The sequence below is a fragment of the Micromys minutus genome (genome assembly GCF_963924665.1).
Source record: "Micromys minutus genome assembly, chromosome: 1".
NCBI lineage: Eukaryota > Metazoa > Chordata > Mammalia > Rodentia > Muridae > Micromys > Micromys minutus.
Window position 1 is genome coordinate 94,529,440 of NC_137969.1, and position 23,130 is coordinate 94,552,569.

Below are 23,130 nucleotides of genomic sequence, written 5' to 3' on the forward strand. Positions count from 1 at the left end.
GTCCATTTCCCCAGACTGGGCTCTTTTAAAACAAAATAAGCAGACTTAGACAAATATTACATATTTTCTGTTATATGTGGTAGATAACTGAAATGTGTGTGTGTGTGTGTGTGTGTGTGTGTGTGTGTGTGTGTGAGAATGTGTGCTGACCAGGCTCCAGGTAGCCAGTCAGCAAATAGATACAAAATATCTTACTGCCTGAACCTTACTTTCTTCTGTTTCACAGACTTTGGGTATAAATAGAACCATAGTCATTTTTGTTTTCCATGTAAAGTAACATCATCACCCTCCACGGTTCAATCTAAACTTATTCTACACAAAAATGTCTCTAAATATTCCTGAGATAACCCAGGGTGACCTGTATTCGTTGACTAACATGTCTGCTCTGCTTCTTGACTGAACTGTTTCTTCCCGTACATAGCACAGAGACTACCAAATCCAGTGCCTAGTTCCTCTGAGCACACAGTAGGTTTTTCTTCATGAAGTTTACATGCCTTAATAACCTGCTTTTTTGCATCTCATGATCGGCATAAGTCTCATTTTGGAAGCTATACTAGAAATCTTACCCACTCCTCCCCCCCCCCCCTCTCTCTCTCTCTCTCTCTGTGTGTGTGTGTGTGTGTGCACTTAATCTTTAGGTAGAAAAAGGAAGGTGTAATAAACAATTTTTAGACAAAAGCACTTTTCTAATTAGTTAATGTGACCCTTATTTTAGGATCCAGGTCTGAAACACATGAAGGTGTAGTATACCAGCAGAGACTTCGCATTACTGTGGGATTTGACCCAAGTGAACAAATTTCTCACCTGTAAGACTACAGTGAACCAAACTCCGAGCTGTGGTCCCGGTGGAACATGCTCTCCACTTGACCTCATCATGGGAACATCTAAATGCAATCACTCACCTCAAAAGCCCATGTCTGAGTTGTAACGTGAATTTTAGGGGAAAAAAAATACCTCATTCACAACAAGGGAGACATTAAAAGACATTTAACATCATTAGAATGGAACTAGTTATTTTTTAAAAAACTGATTTGAATGCCACATAACATTGTAAATTTAAACTGTATATTTAAATGAGAAACAGGATGTGCGCATGCTAAACACTGAGCAGCCATTGTTGCTCAATGTAGGAACCTTTGCAAAGCTGCTTCAAAAGTGAAACTTTTATAACCCACCTTGTGTTTTGCTGACAGCTCTGTAGGGCTTGGTTTCGTCTCTCTTCTCTGGAGAGAACGGTGTCAGACGACGAAGAGAAACAAACCTGGGTTCCCTGGAAAGTCCACTCAGTCCTGGGAAGCCCTTACACAAACAACTGGGTTGAACTCACTGAGATCAAAGAATTACGATGGTTAACTCCCGGAATCTCTTGGTTCTGCCTGGATCTCTGGTTTAGTTGATTTAAATTCTGTCTGCTATCAAATTCCTGTTCTCCAGGTTCAAAGGGAAGTTGATACTGAAAGATGGAGGTTAGCATCGGGAGAGGACAAAGCTAGCGCCCAGACCAGCTACATAAAAACAATACATCCTGGTGCTTTGCCACGAATGAAGGGCTGAGACTCAGGCCACAGGAAAGTTTCTGGCCCCGGGGCTTTTTAGAGGAGCAAAGAGCTGACAACTCATAAAAGTCAGTTTCGGAAGACTCCCATTTATAGACATAACTCACAATTCATTATTTATTCATACTTTCCATGTTCTGAGACCAAGTCACACGGATGATATTGTGAGCCCTTTGCTTATTTAAATGAGGTCGAAAACCTTAAGTTTTAGTGTTTCATTTTTTTTTAACACACTAAAAGAATCAATTTCTTTAGCTTGGTTCTAGTATCTAACAACATCTTCCAGAGCCCTTGGGTGCCTTCATAGAGAGATGATTTTTCTTTCTGTTGGGGGCAGATGGGTCTGGAGTTCATTGTTGGTCAGTGTGGAATGGAATGTCTTAGATCAAACACCTTTCATTCAGTCATGCTTGGCCCTACTTGAGCATGTCTCTTCCCTCTGTGAGGTGCGTTTTCTTTGTCTGTAATTAGAACTCAAATGTCTAGCTCAGGAGGACAGTGTAAGGATTAAGTGGACTTAGGTAGGGGAAGCATTAGCTAGCTGCTATATGCATTTTCTTTTCAGCACAGGATTACTGATCTTTTGCTATTGATGAAGGCAGTTTATTCAAAAAAAATTATGTCAGTGTCCTTACTACAGGTTTCTGTGCCGTCATTTCTCTCGGATTCTCTTGCTGCTGTTCAGCTGCTTGTTCAAACCATGGCCATTCAACACTTTTTATATTTTACAAAATCTATAATGTGTCCAAGTTAACAGTTGTGTACTGTAATAAGCGGAGATCAGAGTTTCTTTGCTGGACACAGGAGAGAATTCTTCCAGATGTGTTTACTCCAGTCTAACATTTTCCACTAACTTTTGTTGTGTCAAAAAACAGCCTTCCATACACGTGTGAGTCTTGTTTCTGGTTTCCCCCACTCTGTCCCGTGCTGTCCTCATTTGCCATGCACTAGGGACAAGCCACTCCTACTTACTGACACTCTAGCGAAAGTGCAGAAGTCAGGGAGCATGAACCCTCCAGCCCGTTTCTCTTCAGTGCTGTGTCAGTTTCCTAGGTGAACTGCATTGCGCGTGGGCTTTAGAGTCTGTACGTTTTTATGAAAGAGGCTCTGGAGTTTGGGGAGAACCGAGTCTTGAGAGTGTTGGGGTCCCTTCTGGGACATGTTTCTTCCTAGGTGTCATCTGTCTCCCCATTTAGTTCTTTTACCACACGTATCCCTGTGGAGGTGACCAGACTATTCTGATGTAGCTGTAAACACCATTTCCGAAGTGTTCTGCGTGTGTTGTTTAGAAACAGGCCTGGCTCCTTGCATACCGACTTCACATCCCACCTCTTTGCTGCTGCATGATGTAATTAGTTCGGGTTGCCCTCACTTGTTCACTGGAACAAACCCAATGATTATTTCTCTCCAATCTGGAAGTCTTTCCTCCCTCTGCTTGACTTCCTCCCTTACTAATGTTGAGTGAGACCAACAGTAGTTTGAGACCAGATCTCTATCCCAGCTCCTAATTTGGCGGGGGGGGGCACACATAGACTATTGCACCCCATTCCTAAAGTTCTAGTTTACCCTGCTAATACAGCTTTCTTGAGTTGGGTGCAAAATTGAGAACTCCCTTTATTTTTTTTTTCTCTTCTTTGACTGATCTGGGGAATCCTACCCCCAGATCTACCTGGGAAATGTCACACAATCCTTGGCAAAATCACATGTTCAACTTCTTGGAATGCCTCTCCATGCAAATGAGGTATGATGGAACCTTAAGCCTCGGCTAATGAAACTCCACCTGAAGAAGGACCCCTTCCCACCCTCAGTGCTGTATCTGCCTGCTTATCTCTCACCCTTTACAGCCTCAATGTGTACATATTTACCTTGATTCACCCCAAATAAAGTGTATGTGCACAAGCTGGTTCACTGAACCTCATCTAAGAGGTTCCATTGACACTGAATGGCATCTGAGAAAGCTGTAATACTAAAATCCCCATTGAAGGCCTTCTCCCCTGGGTATCCTGCTGGACTGAGATCCTGCTGACCTACCTCTTCTGGACTTCACTTGATCCCCTCCCCCATACAGCGGTGCCTAGAAACCCTGAGGGAGGAAGCAGACTCTCTCTGTCTCTGCCCTGTCCTTTGCTGCCTGGTGTGCAGTGGTGTCTAGATACCCTGAGGGAAGAAAGAGAAAACAGAACCACAGAGTACCAAGTACTCAACAACAACTACCCTTTGCTAGAGCATCACAGTCTGAATCAGTTTACCCATCCTGTGTCACCTCCCAGCCCTGATGCACCAAAGTCACAGCAGAGGCTTTGACCTAGGCTTCCTCTCACTTCTTTCTGCCTCTTAGCAGACACTAGCGCCTTCCCATGAGGTCTCAGGGTGAGCATTCCACTCCCAGGAAATGGACACACAGACTTGATTCTTCCAACGGTGTTGGTTTCTCAGCATCACTCAGGCACAGTGAGCAACCTTCTTCATTGCTATATTGGCTCCATCTCTGAGTCTTATGATTTTATTGCTTGGAAGTTTCAAGCGTCTGGCTTTGAAGGGTCAGGTGACACCATGCAGCTTTTTATTTTGTGACAGAGTGCAGTGTCTGCCTGCTCATCTCTCACCCTTTACAGCCTCCATGATGCTCATTAGATGCTTTACATATGGTCTAACCCCCTCTTTATGTTATCATCATCCTCTAAGTAGTCAGCTGTATTTTAAAGCAACTTAAGTAATAAGAAATAATTACACACATAATTAGCCCCCCCCCCTTTTTTTTTGTACTTTCCTTCTGTGGTTTCTGTAGGTTGTTATTTTGCTTGGTACCCGAAGGGTGTTCCACAGAGCATTTTGTGTGCATGGTCTAACTGTGGTATTTCTGAAAAAGAGCCAATTTTGCTTGCGTTTAGAACATATTCTCTTAGATATATATTTCTGGGTGAATAGGCATTATATTTGCTTCTTTAGTAATGGTTTTCTCCAATCTTCTGTCTTCTGTGTATAGTGAGAAATCCACTGTTGGCCTCTATGCCTGCCCACCTTTAAGGTATTTTCTATTTTATTGATCTTGTAAAAACAATGTTAAAACTAATTCCTTGAGAATTTTGTACAGTGTACTTTGGTTTTTTTTCTTTCTTTCTATTGTTATTATTTTTTTTACTTTTACACTCCAGATTGTAGTCTGCTCCTGGTTTACCCTCCAACTGCTCCACATCTCATACCTCCTCTCTGCACCTCCCATCTCCACGAGGATGTCCCCACCCCACCAGACCTTTAAATTCCCTCGGACCTCTGGTCTCTTGAAGGTTAGGTATATCATTCCCTGACTGAACCCCGACCTGGTAGTTCTCTGCTGTGTATGTGTTTAGGACCTCATATCAGCTGGTGTATACTGCCTGGTGATCCAGTGTCTGAGAGATATCAGGGGTCCAGGCCATGTTCCCTCTCAGCTTCTCCTCCTACAACCACTCTTTCCATAGTCCATGACTTTCCACCAATCTTTGAGATCTCCCCCCCCCCACCATCAGTGTTAGTTTGTGCTGCCTAGCTAATCGTGGGAGCAAGAGCTTGTTAGTATAATGTTACTGTGCACTGTGTAAAGATCATCCTTCTATTTTCCAAATGCTGGTTTCTCTGCCCCTATGTCTGGTGCAATCTGAACATGGAATTTTAATGCTTAACCTAAGCATATCCTGCCTGGATGTTGTGTAAACACTAATCACCATCAATTGTCTGATTTTTCAATAAAGAAGGGGATCAGCCAATGGCTGAGCAGGGAGAGAATAGCTCTGGATTTCCTTCCAGCCAGGGAGGGGACAGAGAGAGGAACTGAGACTTGGAGGTGGCCAGTTTAGCTGGGGATTAAAATAGAGTAATACTGCTCAGTTGTTGTGCTCTTAAAGCTTGTTAAATAAATATAATAGTCTAGTCTTGGTTATCTGGGAGCTAGCTGGGTAAGAGGAAAACTGTAACACATTTATTAAAAAGCCATCAACAAGAACTGCCCTGGCTAGGACCTGCCATAGGACACATTATTAAAGAAAACCAGCTCTCCTTCACCTGGCAATCACTGAGAGAGATGTGTCTGGCCATCTAAGAATACCTTGTCTGAGTTGATTTTCTCCTGTCACCCTGTAGGTTATGGGGATCAAAGTCAGGCTGTCAGTCTTGGTGGCAAATGCCTTTCCCTGCCGAGTCATCTCATCAGCCCTGTGAATATTCTTGAGATGTGTTTTTTGGATGACTACGAAATAGTTTGATCCTTACAAGGTCTCACTTTTCATCTTTGTCTATTGAGAATAAACTGTGTGTGATTGATGCTGACTTTGCTTCCCTGCTCAGGCAAGTTCCCCCTGGGCTCTCTGAGAAACCCCTGGATTCTGAGTGCGCTAGGACTTAGGATGTTCCCCCTTTGTGCTAGAGAAGACAGATTATCTCCAGTTTTTCTGCGTTCCTGGGGTCATCCTCTCTGATCCTTCTAGTTGTTAATTTCTCTGGACTTTTTTTTTAGCACATAGATGTATTATCATTGTTGAGCTTAAATTTTCAGCAGGACTAACTGCCTGTACTATCTATCCTCTTTGTATCTGCCTTCTATATCTGTCCCCACTTCCAGTCATCTCCCCATACCTCTCTGCATCTTTTTAACTCAGCAGTGCAGGTCCATGTGGGCTTTCTCTCCTATGTCAAGTCTGTGAGTTTAGTTGTTTGAAGTACTTGTTACCAGCCAGAGTCAAACAAGGTGATGTTGTTTTCTGTTGTTTTCCTGTGTCAGCTTTCATACCCAAGTGAGTATCTTTTTCCTGGAGCCCTTGGCTTTTTCTTGGAGACAATGTTGCTTCTTGAGCTGAAATACTACACTGTTGCTGGTAAGCCCAACTTCCAGAAGGCTGTGAGGAGCCTTAAAACCGTGTAAACGGTGAGCACAGCACTGCCTAAGGCTAATCGCACACAAACAAGGCACTAGGAGGGGTGAGCTCACAGGGACCCAAGGTTGGCTCAGAATGATGTCTCAGTATGGGATAAATCTCGTGAGGACTTGATGGATGAGAACTACCACAGACAGTGAGCACGGAGGCTGTACGGAAGAAAGAAAAACCTCACAAATCCGGAATTTTACAAACAGAAAATGGGAATAGCATAAAGAAGATATTGGACAGAGATTTGTACTCACTACTGTGAGCAGGGTAACTTCGGTTAAAAGGTTAGTGTCTTAAAATGACTAGTAAGAGAATGAAAAGACCCACTGACACAAAAATGAGGAACATTTAACAAGTAATTAAAACACAAAGATGAGGCTCTCTATGAATGCCTAGAAATATTCAAAATGATATGGCTTGTTATATTTTTATAAACAATTTCTAAATCCAATGATGATTATTTAAAAGTCTATTCTGCAACACTTTTTTGTTGATTATTTTGGAATTTTATATCATGTACTCCAACTGTGCATACCTCCTGGTCCTCCAATGCACATTCCCTTTCCCAGTGACCCCCCCCCCCGAAAAAAAAAGGAAAAGAGAAAAAGTTTTTTTTTTTTTTTGTGTGTGTGTGTGTGTGTCGTAAGTATGCTCACTGGAGCATGGTCACATTTCTAGTGTCCCCTCCCCCATGGAAAGGTGACTCTTTCTTCACTGGACCCCTTCCAGAATCCACCAACTGAGGCAAGTCATGTTGCACCCAGAAATGGCAGGGCCAGCTCTCCTGTGAGGGTGGGGTCAGCCCTCCATCACCCATGGATACCAGCATGGCTTCAGGCAGCAGCCCCGGTTACATGGGCTTCAGTGCTCATGTGGGCCACATACATCAACACAGCCCTTGGCCATATTAGGACCATGGCCCTCAACAGCTGCACAGTTCATGAGCCTCACCATGGCCTAGTTTTGATATGTTTTAAAGTTCAAGCAACTTGGCCTTGCTCTTTTTTTTTAGACCCACCCCAGATTAAAGAGCAAAGAAGAGGCCTGTCAGTGAAGGGTGACTCTAGATTACTGCCTCAATGGAGACTTCGTTCGTCATGTTTCGTAAAGGAATTGTTGGAATAGCTAGTGAATTTTGGACTAAGCTTGTGTGTGAGAGAGCAGTGCGCCTCGGTGCCAAGTACTGGTACTATTGACCAGTTCCCTTTTTAGACACGGAGGAACAGAGAGTTATTAAACAATGCTATGTGTTCAGATTAAGAGAGACAGATAATGCCAACATGGTAAAGAAAAAAAAAAAACAGTTGAAGAATTCATGTGAAAATGATTCAAGGTTCTGTGTATTTTTTTCTACGGCTATTTCTCAATAAAAAGGCAAAAGGAAAATGAGTTTTCTGTGGTGACAGACATGGTTAGAAGTGTATTTGGGGGGAAATGTATTCAATCTGCTCCTATTCGAAAACGAGGCATTTAAACCTATAAGTGGTCAAGAGCAATGCTTCTTACATAGACACTTTTGTCTGCAAAAGAGCATTCTGGGAATGCTGTTTGAGAGTGTGTTTATCGTTGCCATGGCTAAAGCCATAAAGAAGCACTTGTATCTGTCCCTGAGTTAAAACCTAGGTCTAAATTTACCAAACTTGTTTAAAAAGTCTTTCAAATGTTACATTTCAGTAGAATTATCTTTCAGAGAACCATTACATCATAAAACAACTGCCCAAGTGAGGGGCTTAAGGTAACTAAGTATCATTTCTGTGGCCTGGATGTAGGAGGCATGGAGAGAGTTCTCTTTGGATGTTCTGCCTACCCCTTCAGTCCACAGTGAGGGAGGCTGATGATCTCTCTTCAATGTCTAGAGTCTAGACTGGGATGACTGGCCAGGCATCTTTTCTTCTCTCTTCAGCTGCACCTTTGAAACTTCCTTACCTTTGGTGTCTCTGAGTAACCTCTAAGAGCAATGGCTGACAATCTCCAGAGTGAGTGTCTGTACTGTCTGGCTCTGTGTCAACTTGACACAAGCTGGAGTTATCACAGAGAAAGGAGATTTCGTTGAGGAAATGCTTTCATGAGATCCAGCTGTAAGGCATTTTCTTGATCAGTGTTGTGGGGGGCAGCCCATTGTGGGTAGTGCCATCCCTGGGCTGCTATACCTGGATTCTATAAGAAAGCAGGCTGAGCAAGTTAGGGGAAGCAAGCCAGTAAGTAACATCTCTCCATGGCCTCTGCATCAGCTCCTGCTTCCTGACCTGTCTGGGTTCTAGTTCTGACTTCCTTTGGAGATGAACAGTGATATGGAAGTGTAAGCTGAATAAACCCTTTCCTCCTCAACTTGCTTCTTTGTCATGATGTTTTGTGCAGGAATAGAAACACGGACTAAGACAGTATCCTAAGAGGAGCTGGCTACTGTGGCCGACTTTAAGTATGCAGTTGCTTGAGCTGCAGATGCTCAGCATCTGGTTGCGTATTACTGCTGAGTGTGTCTAGGACACACAGGGTCTTGTTGGTATGAGTAGGGACCACTGCCCTCCCCCCCCCCCCGAATGTATAAGGCCTGGTGAGAAGAGCTTAGTTCATCTGCTTTCAGTGCTCAGGGGTCTCTGCCTTTGGACTCAGCCTGGAATCTGTTCATTGCTCAGTAGCTCTCAGGCCTTCTCACACTACTAACCTCCAGTTGGCAGGAGGCAGACAGCAGGGCTTCTTTAGACCTTCACTGTTCTGTTTCCTCTGACATCCCTGGGTGACACAGAGACGAAACTCGAAAGGCTTCCCGTGTGGATTCAGATGTCAGGTGGCATTACTTTTATGAACTTCTATTAACTGAAGCAGTAACAGGCTATCTGAGGAACAGACACACCTCTGTCCTGAGAGAGAGAGAGAGAGAGAGAGAGAGAGAGAGAGAGAGAGAGAGAGAGAGAGAGAAACGTATTTAAAGTGACAAGTTCTGATTCGTTTGTAAGAAAATTGCACTGGAAAATGGGCATTTGCCAGAAAGGCTTTAGAAAAAGATTTTGGCAAATTGAGACACAGGACTTTAAAACCGGGTGCCATGGTCTAGTGAGGACAGTGGGAGCCTGCGCTTACATCCTCCTATAGGATGTAAGCATTCAATCCATGACAAATTTAGAACTAGAGTTTGACACAGCTGTATCAAAAATATTACAGTCATTTTTTTCTTCTTTTAAGACAGGGTCTTACTCTGTACCCCTGGCTGGCTTGAACTGGCTATGTAGACCAGGCTGGCTTGTAAGTCAGAGATCCACCTGCCTTTGCCTCTTGAGTGCTTGGGATTACAGAGCCGGACATTTTCAATGACTGCTGGGGGGATCTAAACCCCTGTCCTGATGGAGTCAGAGCAAGCATTTTACCTATTGATCAATCCCATAACCAAGTTTATGATTCTTTCTGAAGACCGAGAAGGACCGCACACCTAAGTGTGCACACGGATACAATATGAAACAGTGGAAACAAGCAAGCAGGTGGTTTTGTAGTTTTGTAGACAGAGACTACAGTTCACCCATAACCATAGTGGAGTAAAAGGGTGTTTGTTTTAAAACTAAATTTACAGGCTGTTTCCCCACTAAACATTGTTTGCAAATAACCTGCCACGTTTAAGGTAAGCATTAGTTGCCTTCAGTGGCCAGGCCGTGGAAGGCTGCATCCGCACCATGCAGGTGCCTCCTCTGAGCAGCAGCGAGCTCAGTTATAGAGGCGGTGTGTGTGGTGGGTACAAACTGTCTTCTCTGGGGGTTGGCAGCCAGCAGTGGGAAGAGTGTGCTGCGGGGTATGCAGCATGAGTGCCCCTGAGCAGAGAGAGCAGGACTAGGGGCTGCAGCAGGGAGGGAGATAGTGACCACCCCCCCTTTAATCCTCAGCTAACAAATGATGGTGAGAGTGTTATTCAAAAAAATGTAAGATATGGTTAGTGGCAAAACAGAAAGCTGTGTACATTTTCTTTCAAATGTCAACATTTAAAAAAACTAAAGGCTCAACTTCACTGTAGACTAGTACAATTAAATGAAGATGGTTATGGGGTGGGCGTGAGGGGACACTCCATGGTTAAGAACACAGGCTGTGCTTGCAGAGGACTCAGCTCCTAGCACTTGCAGAGGACTCAGCTCTTAACACTTGCAGAGGACTCAGCTCCAAGCACTTGCAGAGGACTCAGCTCTTAGCACTTACAGAGGACTCAGCTCCTAGCACCCACATATTGATTCGTAGTCATCTGTAACTGTGGTTCCAGGAGACCTGATACCATCCAATCCTGTGGGTACCAGGCCTGTATATACATATCATGCAGGCAACATACCCATGCACGTAAAGTAAAATAAATAATTCTAAAATTTTTAATTAAGTAAAGAAATAAACGAAAATAAAAACACCATGAAGTAACACCCATTCTTGGAAAATACAGCTGGGTCTGTATTTTATCGTAATTTCCTTAAGAAAAAACCCTGAGGGAGAAGTCACACGGCAGGTTATTAAATCTGTATTCTGTATTACCCCTAAGTCAGAATCACTTCTTAGAAGTCCTGAGCAAAATCATGGCTTGAAATATAGCCTCACTATGCCTCAAGTCCTTGGAATTTCTCCAAAGAGACCAAACAGAACTTCAAATGTTATTTCAGAACATTGCTGGAGAAGGGAAGGAGCGAGATTGATTTCATTTTAAATTACTTGTGCAGAGCTCCACACGGGCCAGCCTTCCCTTTGCCTTATTCCGATGGCTTTGTTTGCCAGCTCAGGAGAATCACCTGGGTTTAATGGAACAAAGAGAGAAGGAGATTCACATCCCCTTAGCAGCTGTCCTGGGTGTCAGCCAAAGTTACAGGCAGGAGCAGCTGCACACGCCACGCCACGTGTGCCCTCCTGAGAAAGTGGCCCAGATCAAACAGAAGGAAAGCCCCAGTGCCTCTTGATTCTGAGATTTCAGGAAAGCAACTTGATCCTCTGGGGGAGCCCTGGTGTCTACAGCCAGGGCTAGTCCAAAGGCAGACCACAGTCAGGGTCACTCACCCCAAGGACAACCAGAATCAAATCCTTGATGTAGAAAAGCGAGCACTCACCATGTGGCAAGTGCTCAGGGCTGGAGTGAAGGTAAGCATTTGCAAAGGGGGACAGGGTCAGTCTTGGGGTCTGGAAGTCAGGACTGAAGGCCATGCTGGCTGACTTTGCATAGTGCTCATAGGAAAGCGTGTGATCGGAATACCAGCATGAGGCTGGTGGTGAGTCTAGGAAGAAACAGGCAGGATCCCCCTACCCCACCTCCCATGAGATGAGCTGAAAGCAACAGGGTGTTAGGGTGACCAAGCTCCCACAACCTTGGCCATGATCAAATGCTTTTACTTCAAGCCGTTATCACCAGAAAGTTGTAACGCAGACTGAGAAGAAACAATATCTCCCTTGACACTAAACTCTTCATATTATGGGGTCAATAGTCAGCCTTGTTAACTGAAACCCTGGGTAGGTTTACCTCACCCAGACTTGGAGGGACCACAGTGATAAGGCCCTGAGATTGGATGCAAAGAGCTGCACTCCTTCGCTTCCTCCCTTCTTCCCTCCCTCTCCCCCATTCTGTCTTTGTGTATGTCCCCCCCCCATGTCCCTCTCTCTACCTTTCTCCCTCTCTCTGTCCCTCTTTCTCTTTTTCTCTCTCTCTTTCTCTCACCCCCGCCCCCCGTGTGTGTATGTGTGTATATTCTCATACACGTGTTTGGCTTTGGTATATCTTTGGTATATTTTACTTTCGATAGACACCATGTAGCTCAACCAACACAGAATTTTAACAGGCAGGCCACCACACTCACTCTCTCCCTTGTCACCTGTACCTGCAGAGATTCTTCATGCTTGTCCAAATAGATACAATCTCTGTACTTCCCACATGAGAACACAGGACACCGTGCTTCATACCTCATTCTTATGTTTGCTTCAGCATCTAGCCACTCTTTATACGGATGCATGAGTTATTTTACCACCCATTGTATGGATGCATGAGTTATTTTACCACCCATTGTATGGATGCTTGAGTTATTTTACCACCCATTGTATGGATGCTTGAGTTATTTTACCACCCATTGTATGGATGCTTGAGTTATTTTACCACCCATTGTATGGATGCTTGAGTTATTTTACCACCCATTGTATGGATGCTTGAGTTATTTTACCACCCATTGTATGGATGCTTGAGTTATTCTACCACCCATTGTATGGATGCATGAGTTATTTTACTACCCATTGTATGGATTCATGAGTTATTTTACCACCCATTGTATGGATGCTTGAGTTATTTTACCCAGCAGTTGGGTGGCAGACATGACAGCCTTTCTATTTTCCCTACCTTTGCGACAGTGTCACAAATAATAATAATAAGGAATAATACTGTACACGTCACCCCACTTGTAGATAGTCAATGGCTGCAAGTAGATTCACAGAACTGAATAGTATGTAGATTAGAGAGACATGAACACATTTTTCTAGACCGGAAGCATCTGAGAAAATTCCCCATGTTCTCACTGCCATACACATCTATGATTTTATTACCATGCATATCCATGTTCTCACTACCATGTGCATGCATGGTCTCACTGCCATGAACATCCATGTTCTCATTACTGTGAATATCCATGTCCTCACTGCCATGCACACCCATGTCCTCACTGCCACACACATGTATGTTCTCACTGCCATGCGCATCCATGTTCTCACCACCACACACATGTATGTTCTCACTGCCATGCGCATCCATGTTCTCACCACCACACACATGTATGTTCTCACTGCCATGCACATCCATGTTCTCACCACCATGCACACCCATGTTCTCACCACCACACACATGTATGTTCTCACTGCCATACGCATCCATGTTCTCACCACCACACACATGTATGTTCTCACCAGCATGCACATCCATGTTCTCACCACCACACACATGTATGTTCTCACTGCCATGCACATCCATGTTCTCACCACCACGCATGTATGTTCTCACCACCATGCATACCCGTGCCCTCACTGCCATGCACATCCATGTTCTCACTACTGTGAACATCCATGTTCTCACCACCACACTCATGTATGTTCTCACTACCATGCACATCCATGTCCTCATTGCCATGCACATACCTGTCCTTACCACCATACACATGTAGGCTCTCACCACCATGCACATCCATGTTCTCACCACCATACACATGTATGTTCTCACCGCCATGCACATCCATAGCTCATGTGTTTGTCCTTCTGGCAGGTGAGAATCAATCTAAACATAGATTTATTCTCCCTGTTGTGAGTGAGGCTAACATCTTACTGTATGCACATCCGTGTTGCCTCTTCTGGGCTCTCTGCTGCCCTTCGCCCATTCTTCTGATTTGCTGGTTTCTCTAACAAAGCCCATCTGTCACTTGAAAACTGATTAATATTCATAAAAGTTTGAGTGTTATGTGATATTAATTCAGAATTCTCATCAGTTCTATCAGCCATGTCCTCTCAACCTGCTTTTGGACAAACCACACTAGACATTTCATTATATTACCATTTCCTGCTTGATGTCAATTGGAAGTTCATCTTTTTATTATTGTAAACTTTTTATAATTTCATGCGTAAGTGTTGCATTTATATAATTTGTACTCCATTCTCTTCATCTCCAACTTCTCCCATATCCTTCCACCCAGTCTCGAATAGATATCATACACATATGTATGTATACATATAAACACATATATATGAATGGGCACATATATGAATAATAATAAATGGATGTAGGAAGCACAGAGGTCCTTGTGCTCAGAGAGCTGCACTAGGAGAAGCTGGAATGTTAAACTCACAGAGTTGTCCCTTCAAATGAAGGGATGTACAATCTGTTATCTGCCCAGAAGGCTGAAATTGGATACGATTAATAAGTCCAGAGACCTTTGCCCTGTCTGTGTGGCTGAGATCACACTGGACTCTCCTCCTTATTGTGAGCTTCTTTTTCTCAGTCTGTAGATCTTGCGGTTTTGGGTGTTGTTACATGCACCCCCCAGAGTTCCAATGGACCCACTTCCATTCTTTATTTAGTGTGCTTGGACCCTCAATGACAGTCAATTAAGTTTTGTTGTGCACACAGGACTGAGTCAATTATCCCCAGGGAGAGTTTTCACCAAAATTTTGTAGTGCTTAACTATGCCTAAAAATAAGCTACCTGGGGTCAGCTTCCTGAAGTTTGAACCAATACCAGCTATTAATACCCTGAGCATATCCCACTGAATCCATTTGGTGTTGTTCGTATGCTTGTGTGTTTAAGACAGGCCTCTTGGGATTGGATAACCTATTGTGGAGCTTGTTTCCAGAGGAGAATGATTCTTCCTCTAGGAGCTTTAATCACCTATTGTTGCATCCAGGTGTGGAGCCTTGTGAGGAGCACCTGTCCAAGCTGACATGTCAACTGGTGTTGCCATTGTCTGCGTTTTATTTAGGAAGCCATATTAAGATTTCATGGTGTTGCATCCCTGCCATACATAGGACAGTAACTCCCAGCAGGTATCCTGGTCCTCTGGCTCCTTCGGCACCCCCCCACCTTTCGATGATGTTCCCCGAGCCTTAGATGTTGGGTAGCATTGTAGATGTATCAACTGGGTTTGAACACCAAAGAATCAGCGGTTCTCTCACCACCATTTACAGCACAAAGAAGCTTCTTTGCTGATGGACAATTCACCTTCTGAAGTTTAGAGCACGGTGACGGCCTGCTCTGTGGGCTTTGACCTTAGGGTCAAGCTCATTTTCAAAGCCTTTTTTGAGCTTTGTATTTCGAGACTACCTTAATAAAGAATTCCAAAGACAGTTAAATTGAATATGGGGAGAAAAAAAAGTCATCTTATTTTTTTGGAGAGTCCTTTAAAAAGGCTGAGCTGGCAATATAGCTCAGTGTGTAAAGGTGCTTGCTGCCAAGTCTGATGACACCGGGAGTGATTCTCAGAACCCACATGACGGAAGGAAATCACAGCTCCCCCAACTCATCTTCTGAAGTCCACTTGCTTGGTGTAGTAAATGTGTGCCTTCCTGCTAAATAAATGGGGAAAGAAGGGAAGACAGACACAGCCCTAGTGTTCAGGGCCAGCCTAAATACCAGTCAGTTTTGAAGGTTTCCAAGGCTTCATTAAGTTAGTACGATATTGTGAAAATGGACACTGTTCTCAGTTCCCTCTCTGTTTCTTGGGTGCGGAGTTGTGCAAAGGGCCCAGAATAAAATGTGACTTTTCTATTTTTCTTTTCAGCCCTTTGGGACATTTGCTTTTTTTTTCTTCTCCCAAACTCTTGTTGTTTATGGAGCCAAAAATGCTTTGTTTATTGAGCTAATTAAATTATTTTTGGAACATAAACAATGCAAGATAAGGGACTCAACACTGTGAGCTTTCTTTGCTAACAAACGCTCAGTGTCATAATAAAACACATCTCTGTCTAAATAAGGCCAAAAAACTGATTCTGTCCCCTCTGATGGAAGAGAAATCTAGACAGAGCACCCCACTGTTTCTGATGCCCCACTGCACACTGGGACCTTCATGAAACCTGCTATTATATGCAGCAGAGACCAAAGGTTCATTTCGCACAACAAAAGACAACGACTTTGATGTTGCCTTATCACCCACAGTGAGCAGAGAGGTCTGTCCATGTGTGAGAACACCACACAGTGCCTTCTCCGATTCTGCCTGAGACGTCCACATCTGAGAATGACCAGCATATACGTCCTGGGAAAAACCAGCTTGGGTTTCCAGTCACCACAAAGAAGCCATTGTAAATTATCTTCTAAAGGATGGAAAAGCCGGTCAGGACTTAGGAAATGAATGTTCCACTCAAGTGTAATGTTGTCTCCTCTGCATTTCTCAGAGCTACTTCCAGATAAGCTTGATGTCATGTTCGTTTTCCTGTGTGTGCAGGACGGTTTCCTGTGCACTGTGTTTATGGATGTATGCAAGTGCAGGTGTAAGTGTGCACAAATGTGTGCACTTAGAGGCCAGAGGTTCTCATCAGGCGTGACATCAGGTGTCTCTTTTGACCACTTTCCTTCTTACTTACACATTGAGACGGGGTCTCTCGCTTTAACCCAGAACTTGATTCAGGTAGTCTAGCTAGCCAGCATGCTCTGGGATCCTCACTTTTCACCTCCTGGGTGCTAGGGTTACAGTTGGATGCTGTGCTACCTGACATTGTGTTCACACCAGCCATCCAAATTTCAGCCTTCCGACTGTGAAGCAAGCATCTTACCCACAGAGCCGATTTCCCAGCCCCCAATGTCTTATTCTATTCCTTGGGCCTGAGAGAGAAAATGTTACTCCACTTGGTGTGTTCATGAGAGTGGCCCTTGGTGCTGGGCACCGCTCCTGGGAGCTAGCTCTGTCCAGTCTCTACACTGCACAGAGATAAGTCTCCAGGGCCAGGCTCAAGGGCTTGTCACATGCTAGCACCTACCTGCCTGTAGCAGGTCTGAATCACCACAGTTCATAAGTACTCACAGAATGGAGGGAAAAGGCTGCTCTCCAGTGTCCTAACTCTGTCCCTACGGGTTCCATTCTCACCATCTCATTATTTTTCTATGTCCCAGTGTCCTAACACCATTGAACTGAGCGTTAGGCATGGGTGTAATGCATTTGGGTGGAGGGTACAAGCCATAATAGTCACTTTTCTCATTCCTGTGGCAAAACATCCAACATGGATCTGTTTCAGGAAGAAAAGGTTTGCTGTGGATTCAGTTGGAGAGGACAGTTCTCTCACTGCTACCAGGGCAGGAGGACAGACAGACATACACGGTATACTGCAGTCAGGGAGCAGAGTTGAACAGGAAGTGAGATGTTCAGTAACACTCCAAGGGGATGGTAGAGAGACGGATGTACAGTTAAGAGCACTGGCTTCTCACCCAAGGTCTCACTGAGGACCTGAATTTGGTTTCTAGTGCCTACAGGGTGGCTCACAAACTCTGTAACTCAAGTTGCAAGGGATAAATCACCCTTTTCTGGCCACTGTGCACACTGGATTTGTCCAGTGCACATAAACACCCTGTGGGCACTCACATGTGCATACGATAAAATTAATTTAAGAAATAAGCACACAAAACAATTCCCAAGACTTTCTTTAGCAAGGCTGCACTTACAAAAGGTTCCACCACCTTTCCAGACAGTGCAAGCGTCTAGAAGTCAGACGTTCAAATGCAGGAGCTGCCGGGAGACATTTCACATCCAAAGCACTGTGGAGGTACACAGCGTTCATACCCTTGAATTCCTGTCTCAGTCTCCAGACCACCTTCAATGGTACCTTGAGTTTTATAAATCCCAAGGCAAAGACTCAGACACATTGGCCGTCCAATCTGTCTCTCAGAGTTTCACAAGCATGTGGCGGCAGTTGTGGTCAGACACTAGAGAAAGCCGATGGTCAGGCAGGCTGTAGAGTGAAGGGCAGAAACGGGAGCCAGTACCGAAGCATCTCTAAGAAGCTTCCACCAGCACAAATGGAGTCTCCCTTGCCTCCAGCCACTTTAGAACAGCAGCCCGAGCCACCCAATCCTGGAGACAACTTGATGTCTCTTTTTCTGTATCCAGACACTTACAGGGGCTGACCCACATTTTTTTACCCTCATGACCCTCCCAGGGAAAAGGACATTTGGGGCTGTTGATGTCCCTTAAATGTACAGAACAGCAGCAAGTCCTCAGGCAAACTTAGCAAGGGGCAGGATAAAGGTGCCGATTTAAAACCCCCATCAGAGCAAGTCCTAGCTCAGTCTGAAAGGATGCCCCGCAGACTTCAGAGCCTGACTTTGGGCCTGGAGGCCTGGGGCCTGGGAAGCCCAAGAGGCTTCTGTTCCCATCTGCTTGGTCTAGCACTAATGGAGAAATTGTGCCAGGCGCCATGGCGAAATACCTCACAAACTGTTGTAAAGTCAGGGTCCATGGCGGCTGACTGGGGGGTTGGCACATAAGGTACTTTTTCCACTGCCGCAGGCCAGGCAGGAGACTGGGCCTCCTGACTCGGGCCTTGTTTTCAGTCCCCACACCTGTAGCCCCCACTTATTAAACTGCCCACATGTCCTCCTGCGTTTATTGAGTGGAACTGGAGTTGACACTTGGTTGGCATGTTGGAGGCCATCCGTGTCCTACATTCCAAGTCAAAATGGTTTTTGTCTCCTGGCCCTGTGGGAGGGCCCCAGAGGAAAACGCTGCATTCTGCATTGCTAACCAGCCTTAGATGGGGACACTGTTTCTCCCCTTCTGTCCTCCGTCAACACAGGGTCTCTGTCTCTCTGTCTCTCTGTCTCTCTGTTACACACATACACACACTTGCACATACACACATTCACATGTACACACAAACTTGCACATGCTCACACACACACACACTTGCACATGCTCACATACACACACATACACACACACTTGCACATGCTCTCACACACACACACTTTGCACATGCTCACACACACACACACACACACACACACACACACACACGAGGACGTGCATGCATGATGCATGCACTGACTCACATTTTCCCCTCTCAGCATCTGAGCTTCAGCAGAGGGTATTTTCTTCTGTGGGGGACGGGATGCTGCCACCTCTTTCCCAGGCTGCAGTTACAGCTGGGATGACCCCGGGACACTGAGATGGCTGGTGGGGCTCTTAACAGGGCTGGGATTGTATTCAGGGAACGGAAAGCTGCAAGTGTGGCAGCCACTAGGCCTCAGCTGCCTGCTGCATTGTTACCACCACTGTTAGTGTTAGAAAAATCAATCTCATCTCCAGGGCAAACTCCTTGAGCACTTCAAGCTGGCTCCTTGAAGCTGCTCCAGGGTTGCTGAGCTAGGAAAAGTCTTCCAGGGCCTAAAGTACAGCCAGGTACGGTGGGGGAGGAGTTAATAGGAAATCACTTTTTTTGGATGGGTTTTAACTTTTATGGGAATAATAATAAAGTCTGTTTGTTTATTTGTTTGTTTTTCATGTAAGCGTCAAGAGGACCCAAATTCAGTTTGACACAGGTGTTTTGGAGTGGGATATTGACACTGTCAGTTTTGTTTTTTGTTTTTTTGTTTTTTTTTTGTTTTTTTTTTTTTCTGTTGGGATTACAAGATTTTCTAGAGTCCAGCTCTGCCAAGTTTCAGTCCCTATGTAGTTCAGTTGTCTCATAGTCTGTCATTGCTCTTGAGTGGTGATTGTCCTAGCCATGCCTGGATGTGAGGACCATGCAGGTGCGAATGGTCAGAAGCGATGTCAGTATTATGACGATGTACAAAGATGCTGTGAGCTAAGAAGCATCGTTTGTATAGTGAGACTGTGAACAGCAGCCCAAGTGCATGTTCATGATCTGGTTGAATGACCCTGGGATAATGTTTGGAAGGAGAAAAAACAAACGAGCACTTTGCAGAATGACAATCTCTGGTTCGAAAGGACTTCTGAGTGAAAAGGAAGAGTGAGGGGGCCAAGGAGGAGAAGGAGGGGCAGAGCCCTCAGAGGAAGGCTCCTTTTAGTGCAGAATTAGGGAGCCGAAAGCCCCACATCACCCCTGGAGAGTTTAGAGGGATGCAGCTCTCTGAAGCAAGGCAACTTCTCAGAGCTTCAGGGCAGTGGGATCACTTACTTCTTGTGGAACTGTTCAGTTTTCCAGTCATCTTGGGAAAATGTGAAGCTAAATACCCAAGTCTTGTTCTCTTCTGGCCTCCCAGAAGGTCTGTGCAGACCAGTCAGGTAATGAAAATAGAACACAACAAATACACCAGCTCATGATGACTGTCCTTCAACAGTGAGGGGAATTGGTGTTCTAGAAAGTGTATGACCCTAGGAATGTGTGCTGTATTCAAAGCAAGGATAAAATGCAAAATCAGAGGCTAGAGAGATGGTTCAGCCATTGAGACCCAAAAGGCTCATATAGAGGACCAGAGCTTGGTTCTCTCTCTCTCTCTCTCTCTCTCTCTCTCTCTCTCTCTCTCTCTCTCTCACACACACACACACACACACACACACACACACACATGCACACACACATACAACACACACTCAGACACACTTACAAAATAAATATATATATTTTTAAGGAAGCAAAGCATAGCTAGGGTTGATAGTCATTTTGATAATCCAAGAGAACCTCACCATGCACATTTCGATTTTGTCTGTGGGTTTTAAGGATGCCAACTGAAAGAAAGCAGGCTTAAAATTCCACGTGGGCGAATATCATGCGGAGCCAAGACACACACATCCACAAACTGAATCTGATCCATCACAGCCAACTTGGCCTTGGCTGCGTGGCAGAATCCTGATGTCTTTTCCCGTCTTCACCCTGCCTGGACACAGAATTATTAAATAGAAACCTCTACTTTGTGAAGCAATATGTCAAATCTTTCTACTCACTTGTCAGGAGCAAATATAAACTTCACACAATGTATATAGCTAACTCACTAGTCACACCCATATTTGGTGAGACCCACCTGGCTTTAAGGGCTGGTGTTATTCAAAGCAATCTTTTTGCTTTTCTTTCTTAGTTGCAGGAGGAACACAGTTAAGTACCATCTAATCATAGGTTACTATAGGTAGCTGACTTTAGTTTATTATTACTATTATTACTATTATTATATGGTGTGCTCATGATGTGTGGCGCATGGGAATGTGTGCCGAGGTGCTCCTCTGGAGTCAGTTCTCTCCCTCCACCTTTAAGTAGGTTCCAGGATCAGAGCTCAGGTAGACTTGCACAGCCTAGCATTCAAGTGTGCAGAGACTGGGGTTAAACGCTCTCACTCCCTTGTCCATCATACAGCATAGTGGTCCCAATTCTGCAGCTCTCTGAGAGATCAAGCAGGCTCCAGTTGCAACAGTCCTCACAGACCTGCTAAACTCATGCTCTCCTGACAGCCTCCCCTCCTGTGCTTTTGGAGTCATCTCCAGAACAGACAGTACACACTCAACCTTTGCCACCAGATCCTTGAGACCCAGTAGATTTTTTTCCCCTCTGATGTGGAATAAAACTCAACAGTGGCTCTGAGGCAGAAGGCTCAGGCTACCTCAACATGGGTCTTGGCTGGACAGGCTGAGGGATACAGCTGTGTAGATGTCGGTTTACAGTTCCCACACCTCCAGGCCAAGGCAACATCTAGCAAAGCAAATGGTGCAACTGAATGTCTGTGCAGGCCTTAGAGCCATGGCCTACAACTGAAGTGTTGACTGTATACTCCAGTATGGGCTGCAATGGAGGAGCCGTTCACAGCTCAAGAACGGGTTCAAGCAACCCAGGGTTTGGTGGGAACTCAGATGGTGAGACATGAGCCCCGATTTGTGTAGGTTGCCTTAAATGTACTGAGGCAGAGACAACTGGTTTTATGGTTGTGAATACCCAGGGTGATTGCGGGGACCTCCACAGTGTGGGTGGACTTTGCTATTAGAAAAAAAAAACAGGTTGGACTTTTTAAAAAATTTTTTCCTTCTTTTCTAAACTGTACCCTGAAATGGGGATGGCCTTGTGAACAGCTAAATGCAGAAACTCCATGTATTGAATGTGTGATCAGCAAGCATACCCAGCACCCTTTGCCCCATAAAACGGAATTCTGAGACACCCACATGAGAGATGCAAGACCATACAACTTACACAGCATCCCCTGCTTGTTGACCAGACCATACAAGTTGATCGATAGTTTCATACACATTGAAAACTCCTCAACTCTGGAAAAATGTAGAATGACAAAAAAGAATGTTCCAACGGTCATATGTGTATAGGTGCCTTCTGGAAAAAGATCTGTTTTTAAAAGTGTATTTAAAAAATCTAGATTGTCTGCTTTGGAGGAGCTGAGGCTTCATGTCTGTGCTGGGCCACTCCTGGGAGCCTCTGATTTCAGCAAGAGTTCAGCAGACAGATGAGAAGACCACCAGCTTGCTGTCGACCACATACCTCACCCATTGGTACCAGAGCTTCCCTTCCTACCTCTTGGTCAAATGCGCATGCTCAACTCCCTTCAGTATAGTACAGAATCTGGTGAGTTCATCCTTTGGGGGAAGTCATTGGTGGCATTTTCCCTATTCTCTGGTCTTTAGGAGAGCTTCAAAGTCCTGCTGACCTGAATCTGGATGGTAATCACCTGTGTCACATTCTGCCTTTTGTCCTAAGGGACAAGCCACCAACTGAGGGCAAAACACTCTATTGTGACACCGTGTAACATTCCTTTGCTTTTCAAATCTCAGTACTCCGTCATCTATGACATCTGGGATCCCAGGGTAAAATAAGTCATACTGTCAGGGCTAAACAAGATTGTCTGACGGCTGGTTCAACAAGCATACAGTTGAGACAGATTTGGAAGCATGCTGCACACTAAGCTGATGTCACACTCACTACAAGTTACATCTCATCAATACTGTCACGCAGAGTTCATAGTCCCCCTCCCCTGTGGTTTTTCTTTTTTTTCCATGTGAAGAAACATATGAATCTCTCTGAGGACCAGCAGCATTTGTCCAAGTTCATCATCCACCCAGGGACAGATTTAGAGAGATCCCAGCTGGAAGCTGTGCTCTGAGCCCCTGGATCTTTCCATTACAGACGTCTGAGCAATAATGAAATTGAAATGACAGCAGAGAGGAAAATTTGAATGTACCAATAACTTCATTTTCCTGGCTTCTCTTTAAAAAAGCAGGAGTATATAATTTGAACAAGAAATCATATTTAAAAAAAATGAAGAT